The sequence below is a fragment of the Ailuropoda melanoleuca genome, chromosome 6 (assembly GCF_002007445.2).
Source record: "Ailuropoda melanoleuca isolate Jingjing chromosome 6, ASM200744v2, whole genome shotgun sequence".
NCBI classification, from domain to species: domain Eukaryota; kingdom Metazoa; phylum Chordata; class Mammalia; order Carnivora; family Ursidae; genus Ailuropoda; species Ailuropoda melanoleuca.
In genome coordinates, this window is record NC_048223.1 from 10,083,451 (window position 1) to 10,097,387 (window position 13,937).

The 13,937-nt window shown below is 38.7% G+C and overlaps 1 protein-coding gene across 5 annotated transcripts in view; it reads left to right on the forward strand.

The window, feature by feature from the left end:
- LOC117802625 (phosphatidylinositol 4,5-bisphosphate 3-kinase catalytic subunit beta isoform-like) overlaps window positions 1-13,937 on the forward strand; it is a 95,388-nt gene that overhangs the window by 54,896 nt on the left and 26,555 nt on the right. The gene's annotated exons all lie outside the window — the stretch shown is intronic.

Sequence of the window (13,937 nt, forward strand, 5' to 3'; positions counted from 1 at the left end):
AGAGACTGAACCGACTGAGCTACCTAGGTGCCACTCATCAGTCTTACATAATACGCAGGGGTCATTACATCATGTGCCCTCCTTAATGTCCGTCACCCAGTTACCCCATCTTCCCTGCCCCCCAGCAACTCTCAGTTTGTTTCCTGTGATTAAGAGTCCCTTATGGTTTGTCTCCCTCCCTGATTTCATTTATTTTTTTCCTCTCTTCCCCTATGATCCTCTGCCTTGTTCTTAAATTCCAGTGTGAGTGAGATCATTTGATAATTGTCTTTCTCTGATTGACTTATTTTGCCTAGCATAATACCCTACAGTTCCATCCACGTTGTTGCAAATGGCAAGATTTCATTTTTTTTTTTTTTAAAGATTTTATTTATTTATTTGACAGAGATAGAGACAGCCAGCGAGAGGAGGGAACACAAGCAGGGGGAGCGGGAGAGGAAGAAGCAGGCTCATAGCAGAGGAGCCTGACGTGGGGCGATCCCATAACGCCGGGATCACGCCCTGAGCCGAAGGCAGACGCTTAACCGCTGTGCCACCCAGGCGCCCCAAGATTTCATTTTTTTGATGGCTGAGTAGTATTCCCTTGTATATATATACCATATCTTCTTTATCCATTCATCTGTTGATGGACATCTGGGCTTTTTCCATAGTTTGGCTATTGTGGACATTGCTGCTGTAAACATTGGGGTACAGGTACCCCTTCACATCACATTTGTATCTTTGGGGTCAATACCCAGTAGTGCAGTTGCTGGGTCATAGGATGGTTCTATTTTCAACTTTTTAAGGAACCTCCATACTGTTTTCTGGAGTGGCTGCACCAGCTTGCCTTCCCACCAACAGTGTAAGAGGGTTCCCCTTTCTCTGAATCCTCACCGACATCTGTCGTTTCCTGACTTGTTAATTTTTACCATTCTGAGGTGTGATGTGGTATCTCATTGTAGTTTTGATTTGTATTTCCCAGATGCCGAGTGATGTGGAGCATTTTTTTATTTGTCTGTTGGCCATTTGTATGTCTTCTTGGAGAAATGTCTGTTTATGTCTTCTGCCCATTTCTTGACTGGATTATTTGTTCTTTGGGTGTTGAATTTGATAAGTTCTTTATAGATTTTGGATACTGGCCCTTTATCTGATATGTCATTTGAAAATATCTTCTCCTATTCTGTCAGTTGTCTTTTGGTTTTCTTTGCTCTGTGCAAAAAAGCTTTTTATCTTGACGAAGTTCCAGTAGTTCTTTACCTTTGTTTCTTTGGAGACGTGTCTAGCAAGAAGTTGCTGCAGGCGAGGTCACAGAGGTTGCTACCTGTGTTCTCCTCAAGGATTTTGATGGATTCCTGTCTCACATTTAGGTCTTGCATCCATTTTTGTGTTTGGTGTAAGAAAGTGGTCCAGTTTCATCTTCTGCATGTGGCTGTCCAGTTTTCCCAACACTGTTTGTTGAAGAGACTGTCTTTTTTCCATTGGATATTCTTTCCTGCTTTGTCAAAGATTAGTTGACCATAGAGTTGAGGGTCCATTTCTGGGTTTTCTATTTTGTTCCATTGATCTATGAGTCTGTTTTTGTGCCAGTACCATCCTGTCTTGATGATTACAGCTTTGTAATAGAGCTTGAAGTCCAGAATTGTGATGCCACCAGCTTTGTTTTTCTTTTTCAACTTTCCCCTGGTGATTCAGGGTCTTTTCTGGTTCCATACAAATTTTAGGATTATTTGTTCCAGCTCTGTGAAAAAAGTGGATGGTATTTTGATAGGGATTGCACTGAATGTATAGATTGCTCTAGATGGCATAGACATTTTAACAGTATTTATTCTTCGAATCCGTGAGCATGGAACGTTTTTCCATTTCTTTGTGTCTTCCTCAGTTTCTTTCATGGGTGTTCTGTGGTTTTCTGAGTACAGATCCTTTGCCTCTTTTATTAGGTTTATTCCTAGGAACCTTATGGTTTTTGGTGCAATTGCAAATGGGATCGACTCCTTAATTTCTCTTTCTTCTGTCTCCTTGTTAGTGTATAGAAATGCAACTGATTTCTGTGCATTGATTTTATATCCTGCCACTTTGCCGAATTCCTGTGTAAGTTCTAGCAGTTTTGGGGTGGAGTCTTTTGGGTTTTTCACATAGAGTATCATGTCATCTGTGAAGAGTGAGAATTTGACTTCTTTGCTGATTTGGGTCCCTTTTATTTCTTTTTGCTGTTGTCTGTTTGCTGAGGCTAGGACTTCGTCGTCGTCGTCTTCTTTTTTTTTTTTTTTAAGATTTCATTTATTTATTTGACAGAGAGACCCTGGGATCATGACCCAAGCCAAAGGCAAAGGCTTAATGCAGTAAGCCACCCAGGCGCTCTGAGGCTATGTTGAATGTCAGGGGTGATAGTGGACATCCCTGCCATGTTGAAACTACTAATTTCTTAAACCTGGGTCTAGATACTATTGCATTACCTCTGCTTTATTTAATTGGCCAAAGAGAGCTCAGATAATAGGAAAGAGCATAGTCCTCAATTCTCAGTAGAAGGGAAAAAAAGAATAGTAGGAAGTTATAGGAGAAATAAAGAAGGAGGAGTAGAAGTAAAGGAATTTTGGGGCCTTTTAAAAAATCATTGCAGGTCACCAGGCAGAACTCTTTATCATGTAATTACAAGTGTTTTGCAGCTAGGTTTTATTTATTTTATTTTACTTATTTTTTATTTAAAGATTTAATTTATTATTTTTATTTGAGAGCGAGTGAGCAAGAGTGAGCACAGGCAGTGGGAAGGGGCAGAGGTGAGAGTGTGAAGCAGACTCCCCACTGAGCAGGGAGTCCCACGTAGGGCTTAATCCTAGGACCCTGAGACCATGACCTGAGGCAGAGGTAGCTGCTCAACTAAGCCTCCCAGGCACCCCAGATTTTATTTATTTATTTATTTGAGAGAGTGAGCAAGTGTGAGAGAGAGTTGGCACACGAGCCTCGGGAGGGGCGGAGGGTGAGGGAGAGAAGCAGACTCCCCACTGAGCGGGAAGCCAGATGTGGTGTGGATTCCAGGACCCCCCAGGTCATTGCCTGAGCCTAAGGCAGGCAGACACCCAACCGACTGAGCCACCCAGGGGGCCCTGCAGCTAGTGTTTAAATATTCTATTAGATTGTTTTGTTTCTTAAAGCTTTCTTCATTGCTAACGTTTTAGCCACTCCATTTTAAATTCCTTGAGAGTATTCCCTCAGTTTTCAGATGGTGTCGTTTTTCAAGATGAGAAATAAAGTCAGGTGAACCTAATAGTAACTCTTCCTTTATTTTTTTTAAAGTTTTCATTTATTTATTTGAGAGAGAGAGAGAGTGCACAAGCAGGAGGGAGGGGCAGAGGGAGGGGGGGGAGAAGCAGGCTCCCCGATGAGCAGGGAGCCTGATGGGGACCTCAATCCCAGGACCGCGGGATTATGACCTGAGCAGAAGGCAGATGCTTAACCTACTATGTTACCCAGGTGCCCTGTAACTTTTCCTTTAATTAAATAAAAGATCAAGAGGAAAAGTGTAGGTTGGTTTTAAGAGCTGAATTCAATCAGGGAACATATTTTTGTTTAGCTTTTGTATTAGTGATAGGAAATTAGTACTAATGACATTTTCCATTTTATTTTCTCTTTTAATTCATTTGTGACAATAAGTGATGTGGGTGGTATAAATTAATAAAATGAAAAACTCCACAACAAAGCAGTATTTTATTTTATTTATTTATTTGTTTTTAAAGATTATTAGAGAGAGAGAGAGAGAGAGTGAGTGAGAGCGAGGACAAGCAGGGCGGAGGGCTACAGGGAGAGGGAGAAGCAGGCTTCCCACTGAGCAGGGAGCCCTTCGTGGGGCTCTGTCCCAGGACGCTGGGGTCATGACCTGAGCTAAAGGGAGACGCTTAATGACTGAGCCACCCAGGTACCCCCAAAGCAGTATTTTAAATAGTGTATTAAGAAGAGAAGAGACAAATGATGCTGTTTTAACACCAACAAATAGGACAACCTTAAAGATATGGATAAATTCCTATAACTATACACTCAACTGAGATTGAATCATGAAGTAGAGAATCTGAACAGACAACTTACTGGTAAGGAGAGTGAATCAGTAACTAAAAACCTCCCAGCAAACAATATTCCAGGACCAGATGGCTTCACTGGTGAATTCTACCAAACATTTAAAGAAGAATTAATACCAATCCTTCTTAGTCTCTTCCAAAAAAGCAGAAGAGGAGGGCACTCTAACAAACTTATTTTATGAGACCAGCTTTACACTGACACCAAAACCAGGCAAGGGCCCACAAGAAAAGAAAATTGTAGGCCAGTATTCCTGATGAACATAGATTCAAAAATCCTCAACAAAATATTAGCAGACTGGGGTGCCTGGGTGGCTCAGTCGGTTAAGCGTCTGCCTTCGGCTCCGGTCATGATCCCAGGATCCTGGGATGGAGACCTGCATTGGGCTCCCTGGGAGCCCGCTTCTCCCTCTGCCTCTCCCCCTGCTTATGCTTTCTCTCTCTCTGTCTCTCTCTCTCTCTCAAATTAAAAAAATAAATACTAGCAAACCGAATTCACCAATACATTAAAAGAATTATACACTGTGAGTAAGTAAAGGTTATTCTGGGGATGGAAAGATGGTTCAATATCCGTAAATCAGTCCATGGTACACATCACATGAACAAAATGAAGGTTTAGAAACCATGTTATCTCAATAGATGTAGAAAAAGCATTTGACAAAATTTGACATCCATTTATGATAAAAACTCTCAACAAGGTGTGTACGAAGAGAACGTATCTCAACATCATACCATGTATGACAGGCCACAGCCAACATCATACATTAATGGTGAAAATTTGAAAAATATTTCCCTGAGATCAAGAAACAAGAAAATGATGCCTGCTCTCAGCCCTTTTATCAACATAGTATTGAAAGTCCTAGCCAGAGCATTTAGGCAAGGAAAAGAAATAAAAGGCATCCAAATCAGAAAGAAAAGGAGCACCTGGGTGGCTCAGATGGTTAAGCCTCTGCCTTTGGCTCAGGTCATGATCCCATGGTTCTGGGATTGAGCCCCTCATTGGGCTCCGCAGGGAGCCTGCTTCTCCCTCTACCTCTGCTGCTCCCCCTGCTTGTGCCCTCTCACTCTGTCAAATAAATAAGTAAAATCTTTAAAAAGAAAAGAAAATAACAGGCCTAATGCACCCATTAAAAAAAAGAAAGAATTAAAATCGTCATTATTAGCCGATGAAGAAATGAAGATGAGATGTAGGAAATCCTAAAGACTGCATCAAAAAACTGTTAGAGCTAATAAACGAATTCAGTAAGGTTGGCATATACAAAAATCTGTTGCATTTCTATACTCTTTTGATGAACTATCAGAAAGAGAAATTACAAAAACAGTCCCATTTACATAAAAATATATCAGTTGTAGTAAAATATCTAGGAATAAATGTAACCAAGGAGGTGAAAGAACTGCACACGTAAACTATAGAACATTGATGTAACAAGGAAGACACAGTAAACAGAAAGATAGTTTGTGCTCATGGATTAGAAAAAAACAATATTGTAAAAATGTCCATGCTACCCAAAGCAATTTACAGGTTTAGTGCAATTCCTATTATAATTCCAGTGGCATTTTTAATTTTTACAGAAATAGAATAAACAATCTTAAAATTTGTATGGAACCACAAAAGATCCTGACTGGCCAAAATAGTTGTGAGAAAGAGCAAAGCTAGAGGTATCATACTTCCTGATTTCAAACTAGATTTCAAAGCTGTAGAAATTAAAACAGTGTATTAATGTCATAAAACAGACACATAGATCAGTGGAGGAGAGTAGAGAACCCAGAAATAAAGCGATGTATGTATGTTCAATTAATTTATGACAAAGGAGCCAAGAAAATACAGTGGGGGCAAAAAGAGTCTCTTCAATAAAAGGTGCTGGGAAAACTGGGCGGCTACATACAAAGGAATGAAACTGGATCCCTGTCTTACACCGTAGAAAAAATTAACTCAATACAGATTAAAGATGTGAACTTAAGACCTGAATCCATAAATTCCTGGATGAAAACATAGATCATAAGCTCCCCTACTTTGATTTTGGCAAGGATATTTTGGATTTGATGATGAGTTTTTGGATTGACACCAAAAGCAAAGGCCAAAAAAAAAAAAAAGCGAAAATAAACAAATGGGACTAAATCAAACTAAAAAACTTCTATACAGCAGAGGAAACCGTCAATAAAATGAAAAGGTAACCTACCAAATGGGAGAAAATATTTGCAAATCATGTACCTGTTGAGGGTTTAGTATTCAAAAGATATAATTAACCCATACAAGTTAATAGCGCCCCCTCCCCCAAGTTGGCAGAGATCTGAGTATCTCTGAGAAGACCTGCAGATGTCTAACAGGTATTTGAAAGTTGCTCAATATCACTAACCAACAGGGAAATTAAAAAACCACAAGATAATCACCTCACCCTTTGAGAATGGCTAGTATCAAAAAGACAGGCAGTAACAAATATTAGTGAGAATGTAGAGAAAAGGGATCCCTTGTGTAGTGTTGGTAGAAATGTAAATTGGTGGAACCATAATGGATAATAGTGTGGAGATTCCCCCCAAAATTAAAATTAGAACTACTGTCTGATCTAGCAATCCCACCTCTGTGTATTTATCTGAAGGAAACAAAAACAGTAACTGAAAAAGATGTCTGTACCCCTCAGTTCATTGCAGCATTATTTACAATAGCCACGATGTGGAAGCAGCCTAAGTGTCATCCATCGATGGATGAATGGACAAAGAAGTTGTGATGTATACACACACACACACACACACACACTCTCTCACATACACAGGAATATTATTCAGCCATAAAAAGAAGGAAATGTTGCCATTTGTAACAACATGGATGGATCTTGAGGGCATTACGCTAAGTGAAATAATTCAGAGAAAGGCGAATACTGTATGATGTCACTTATATGTGGAATCTTAAAAAAAAAAAAAAAAGCCCCAAACCAAACTAATCGATATATAGAACAAATTGGTGATTGCCAAGGGCAGGGGTGGGGTGTGGGCAAAATGGGTGAAGGGGGTCAAAAGGTACAAACTTCTAGTTATTTATAAATAAGTCATGGGAGTGTAATATACAGCATGGCGACTGTAGTCAATAATACTGCATTGCATAATTGAAAGTTGCTAAGAGTAGATCTTAAAACTTCTCATGACAAGAGAAAAAGTAATGCTCTTTTATTTAAAAAATTTTTTTTAAAGATTGGGGCACCTGGATGGCTCAGTTGGTTAAGCAGCTGCCTTCGGCTCAGGTCATGATCCCAACATCCTGGAATCAAGCCCTACATCGGGCTTCCTGCTCAGCAGAGAGTCTGCTTTTTCCTCCCCCTGCTCTTGTGCTCTCTCTTGCTCTCTCACTGTCTTTTTCTCCCTCTCAAATAAAATATTTTTAAAAAGATTTTACTTATTCGAGAGGGAGAAAGAGAAAGCCCGCATGCTCTCAACCATGCACATGTGAGTGGGGCAGTGGGGGGCGGGGGCAGAGGGAGAGAATCTCAAGCCTCAAACCAGGCTCAATTCCACCACTCCAAGACCATAACCTGAGCAGAAATCTAGAGTGGATGCTCAACCGACTGAGCCACCCAGGTGCCCCAAGTAATGGTGTTTTAAAAATAATGCTGTATTTGAGGTTTTTGAAACAAAATGTTATTTATTAGATTAACTATAGGTTATTGTTTAAATGAAATACAGGACAGTAGCCAAAAGTGGTTTGAAGCATAAATAGATGAAGACTTAAGATTCTTTTTTAAAAAAGATTTTATTTATTTGAGAGAGAGAGCGCGCAAGTGAGCATACAAGCAGAGGGAAGAGGCAGAGGGGGAGAGAGAGGGAGAAGCTGACTCACCGCTGAACAGGGTGGCCAATGTGGGCATCGACCCCAGGACCCCAAGATCATGACTTGAGCTGAAGGCAGATGCCTGACCGTCTGAGCCACCCAGGTGCCCCAAGATTTCAATTTTTTGAGAAACTAGACTTAGTGACCTATAATGAATTATACTCCAAACCATGTAACTTCTAGTACTTGTTCTCTGTTGTGCACAAGTCATAGGCTGAGGCAGTGGGTGGCAGTGGAGGGGGGCGTTTCATGAAAGCAATACTGTGTTGCTGCCTCAACTTTTCAGGTAAGGTCTCTTGATCCCTAGACACTACCTTCCAATCTCCTTTGTGAAGTTCAGGCAGCTACTTTATATTTCCCATTTCCAATAGTCCATCCTCATCTCTTGTGATTGAGGCTCTGTGTGGATTGAGGTAGAAAACACTATAGTGAGTAATATGAGCCTTTACTATCTCATTTTATTACCTCCAGGAGTTTAAGAAGGTACACCATCTGAATGAAACAGAAGAGACAAATCGCCCATTCGTCTGTCTCAGCCAACTTAAATTCTCTGTTACAGGCTGGGTTGCAAATTGCCCACGTTTTATTTTTGTAATTCCCTCTTCTCTCAGTCAGGTGTGTGATATGGTGTCTTAAAAAGTATAAATAGCTAATAAATACTTATTAACTTGAATTCCAATTTTTTTTCCTGTCTTTTTCTCTTGATCAAGGCCTAGCACTGAGATGACGCTGTCAGCCTGCCTCTCCTGATTTACCATGTCCTCTAGATAGAATAGGCAGTGAAAGAAGAGTGTTGGCCCCAAAGAAAACATCTCTTCAATTTTTCCTGGCTTTAAAAATTTTTTCAAGTTCTGTTTACTGTCATTAGTGAAGAGGAAATGAGACAGAAGCATTTTGTCATTCATGGCTGGATAGCTTAGGAGAATAATTGGTCTCTGAAGAAAAGCATTTAAACAGACAAATACTTGCATAGACCAAAGTTAAATTAGTATCTAAAGTAGTAATCCTGAAATGGCTTGGGAGAAATGCCAGCTTTTTAGGATGCTGTTTGAATTTTATGTATTACAACTTATTTTCAAAATGACAGCAGACAGGACTAAAAGGTTTGGAGCCTGGAATAGTTCTTTTTCTACAGCTGTAAAGCTATTTAAAATTCTTCTCATGTTACTGTTTGCCATCCAGATGGCTTTCTGGCACTGAGTCAGTTCCTAGATGTGAGGGCTGTTGGTTAGTTACTCACCAGCATCATCATACACTTGTACAGTTTGGCTCATGACTCACCCTCACAGCACTTAACATGTGGATATCCTCTGCTAGATACAGTCATTTCTGATTGTTATGATGTCACTTGTTATAAATAGGTACCAGAATTGATTGGATAACATTTCTGGGATGAAGATGATTGACATCTCCCTCCCCCCCTAAAAAAAGAAAAAGACACCCAGTAAGTCTTTTGGACCCCCATTGCCACTATATTGAGAAACAGAAGCTGTCTGGATGATGAAACTTTTGTCTAAAATGTGTGTCCACATGGTAGATGAAAACGTATATCCAATAAATCAGAATTATTTACTTCACTCCTGCACTGTTGACTAAAATGATTAAAAAACAAAAAAGAACTTACCTTAGAAGTCAGAGTTGTGATGAGAGGTTAGGGAAAGGAAAGGGTTTGTTACCTGAAAGGAACAGCCAAGGAGGCTCTGAATGCTTGCAGTGTTCTGTTTCTTGACCTTGACTGTGGTTTGCTTTATAGTAGGTGTTTGCTTTATAGTAATTCATTGCATACTTTCTTTTGTGTGTGTGTTTTTTTGTTTATTATTTTAAACAAGAAAAATGTTTAAGAATAGAAAGAAAATACTTACCCATCACGTACAAGAATTCCCTCAGCAGTATTTTCAAAGGCTAAAGAAAGTCACCATATTTTGAGCTAGATAATTGGTAGTAAGTCTTTGTCTTACTAGTTTTATCTATTTAGTAAAATAATCAGTGTTACCCTAAAACATGGTTATGTTCAATAGTGATTTAAATAGGCTTAACAATTAGTCCCCATGCCCAAAATACCATTCATTTGGAAGTGGAAGAGAAGGGACAGGGTGAGGGGAGAGCGTTGTGGGGATGAGATATCTTTCTTGGAAATGTATATCCAATTTGAGTAATTTTTTTTATCTTTCTTATTGATAAACGTGATCGAATATTTAGAAGAAAGGAGGGCAGACTAAAATACTGAAAAAATAAATTAGCATTACTTAATAAAAATTAATATTTGGGGTATCATGGTGGCTCAGTTGGTTGGGTGTCTACCTTCAGGTCAGGTCATGATCCTGGAGTCCTGGGATCCAGGATCCAAGCCCTGCGTTGGGCTCCTTGCTCAGTAGGGAGTTTGTCTGTCCCTCTCCCCCTGCTCCTCCTCACTACTCATGCTTTCTCTCTCGCGTGCTATCTTTCTCTCTGAAATAAAGTCTTAAAAATATATTATATTTTTAAAACATTTATTTTCTAAGGATTTATTTACTATTTTTTAAAGATTTAGTTATTTTGTAGAGAGAAAGAGTGTTGAGTGCACATGTGACTAGGGCGAGGGGTAGAGGGAGAGAGAGAATCTCAGGCAGGCTCCCCACTAAGTCCGATGCAGGACTCTGTCATGACCCTGAGATCATAACCTGAACCAAAACCCAGAGTCAGACACTCACCTGGTGGCGCCCCAAGACCATTTATTTTAAATGAGTATCTTAAACAGGTTAGCAATATATTTTTGAATAATGGGGTGATATGATATTTATTGTTTTATAATCTTTGTAGGAAAGTATTAACATTTTTAGGCTTAGGAATCTGCTGAATTAAAACTTTTTCATCAACCCATTTTGTCTGAAGAAATAATACCAACAATGTCCCGTCTCCTCTTTGGAATTCCATTGTTCTATCTAAATTTATGTTTAAACTTTTACCTGATAATAATGACTTTTAAAAAGTTGTTGGGAATGTGGGAGTTATTTAAAATTCTCTAGTGCCTTTTAAGTGAATATAGCTAATTTATGGAGCTTGTTTCTTTAAAAAAAATTTTTTTTTTTTATTTTTATGTAGGCTCCATGTCCAATGTGGGGCCTAACTTACCACCCTGAGATCAAGAGTCACATGCACTACTGACTGAGCCAGCCAGGTGCCCCAGTGTAGCTTGTTTCAAATATGATTTGTTCAGTGATTATCAGTGGAAGGTGTAAGAAAAATGTAGGGTAAATGGTGTGAATTGTAGAGGACCCTGTAGTTTGATGTTCTCCATAAATTTTGGGATGCTTTGCATTTTTTGAAAAACGTAATTTAATTTTATTCCAGTGTAGTTAACATACAGTGTCAGGTTTACAAATAGTGATTCAACAGTTTCATACATCACCCAGTGCACATCTCAAAAGTGTACTCCCGCTTAATCCCCATCGCCTATTTCACCCACCCTCCCACCTACCTCCCCTCTGGTAACCATTTTGTTCTCTGTAGTTAAGAGTCTGTTTTGTGGTTTGTTTCTGTCTCTTTCTTTTATTTCCTTTGCTCATTTGTTTTGTTTCTCAAATTCCATATATGAGTGAAATCATATGGCATTTGTCTTTCTCTGACATACTTTGTTTAGTATTATGCTCTCTGGCTCCATCCATGTTATTGCAAATGGCAAGATTTCATTCTTTTCTATGGCTGAATAATATTCTGTTGTATATATATACCGTCTCTTCTTTATCCATTCATCTACCAGTGAAAACTTGGATTGTTTCCATATCTTAGCTATTGTAAGTAATGGTGCTATAAACATGGGGGTACATGTATTCTTTTGACTTGGTGGTTTTGTTTTGTTTTTTTTTTTTAAAGATTTTATTTATTTATTTGACAGAGATAGAGACAGCCAGTGAGAGAGGGAACACAAGCAGAGGGAGTGGGAGAGGAAGAAGCAGGCTCCCAGCGTAAGAGCCTGATGTGGGGCTCGATCCCATGATGCCGGGATCACGACCTGAGCCGAAGGCAGACGCTTAACCGCTGTGCCACCCAGGCGCCCCTGACTTGGTGGTTTTATATTGTTTGGGTGAATACCCAGTAGTGTGATTACTGGATCATAGGGTAGTTCTATTTTTAATATTTTGAGGATCCTCTGTACTGTTTTCCTGAGTGCCTGGGCCAGTTTGCGTTCCCACCAACAGTGCAGGAGGGTTCCTTGTTACCAACACTTGTTATCTCGTGTTGTTGATTTTAGCCATTCTGACAGGTATGGGGTGATATATCATTGTAGTTATGATTTGCATTTCCCTGATGATGAGTGATGTTGAGCATTTTTTCATGTGTCTGTTGGCCATCTGGATGTCTTCTTTGGAGAAATGTTCATGTCTTCTGTCCATTTTTTTATTGGATTTTTATTTTTTTTGGGGGGGTGTTGAGTTGTATAAATTCTTTATAGAGTAGAATATACTAACCCTTTATCAGATATGTCATTTGCAAATACCTACTCCCATTCTACAGGTTGCCTTTTAGTTTTGTTGATGTTTCCATTGCTGTGTGTATTTTGATGTAGTCCCAATAGTTTATTTTTGCTTTTATTTCCCTTGCCTTCTGGAGACGTATCTGGAAAATTTTGCTACGGCTGATGTCAGAGAAATTACTGCCTGTGCTCTCTTCCAGGATTTTTATGGTTTCAGGTCTCACATTTAGGTCCTTAATCCATTTTGAGAATTTATGTTTGTGTATGGTGTAAGTGGTCCAGTTTCATTCTTTTCCATGTAGCTGACCAGCTTTCCCAATACTATTTGTTGAAAAGACATTTTCCCATTGAATACTCTTGCCTCCTTTGTAGAAGATTAATTGACTGTGTAATTGTGGGTTAATTTCTGGATTGTCTATTCTATTCCATTGATCTATGTGTAGTATTTTTCAAACCAGAATGTCTTTTGAATATGGATTCTGTTAGTACATAGGGTATGCTATGAGTGGAATATTTTTTAAAGGAAAAAATAATGGCAGTAGTACAATTAAAATTGAAAAAATATAGTTTGTAATGATTTCTAATGTAACAAATGACATATGGTTAGCATTCTGTGACGTCTATTTAGGGCATTCCATTAACTGATAAGCTCTAGTTAATTTAAACTTACTTTCCAGGAGTATTTGAAATTGGAATGTGTTTGGAACTCTTTTTTCTTTGAAAGCAAGATTTTATTATGGAGATTTAAGTGTTTCAAATTTAAGTGTATGGAGATTTAAGTGTTTAAGTCTTTTGGAGATTTAAGTGTTCTGTTTTTTAAAACATTCGATTTTCGAAACTTAATATTACACAATATGTTAACTAAGTGGAATTTAAAACCCTGAAATTAAGAAAAAATTTATTTATATATTTTTAAAGAGTTTTATTAAAGATTTATTTATTTATTTTAGAGAGAGAGAGAATGTGCATGAGCAGGATAGGGGCAGAGGGAAAGAATCTCAGACTCTCCATGGAGCCCAGCGCCTGACCCAGGGCTCGATCTCACAACCCTGAGATCATGACCTGAGCTGAACTCAGGAGTCTGACACCCAACTGATTGAGCTACCCAGGTGTCCATAAAGATTTTATTTTTACATTATCTCTACACCCAGCATGGGGCTCAGACTCACAACCTTGAGATCAAGAGTTTCATGCTCTACGGACTGAGCCAGGCAGGTTTCCCTCAGTGCCCTTTTTTATTATAGAAAGAATTATTCTCAAAGCCAATATTCTCTAAGATACTGAAGTGTTCAGTTTACTTGGATAGTATACCTTAATGTATTAAAAGTAACAAAGTCTAAGATAAGCAAGCAACAGGTTAATGAAACCACGACTCATAATTCTAACATTTCACATGGTTATCATTTACTCTGCAGTAAAAAGACTACTAATGTTTTAAGTGAAACATCTATAAATTACACTGGTGTGACCAAACACAGAAATTCAAATTTTAGTAAAATAAAGTTTGATTTTATAAGTAATCAGAAAAATGCAGTTTAACTCAGAAGAACTTTTTTTGCCTTTAGATAATTGACTAAAATTAAAAACTTGTATTACAAGTCTATTAATTGTGATACTATGT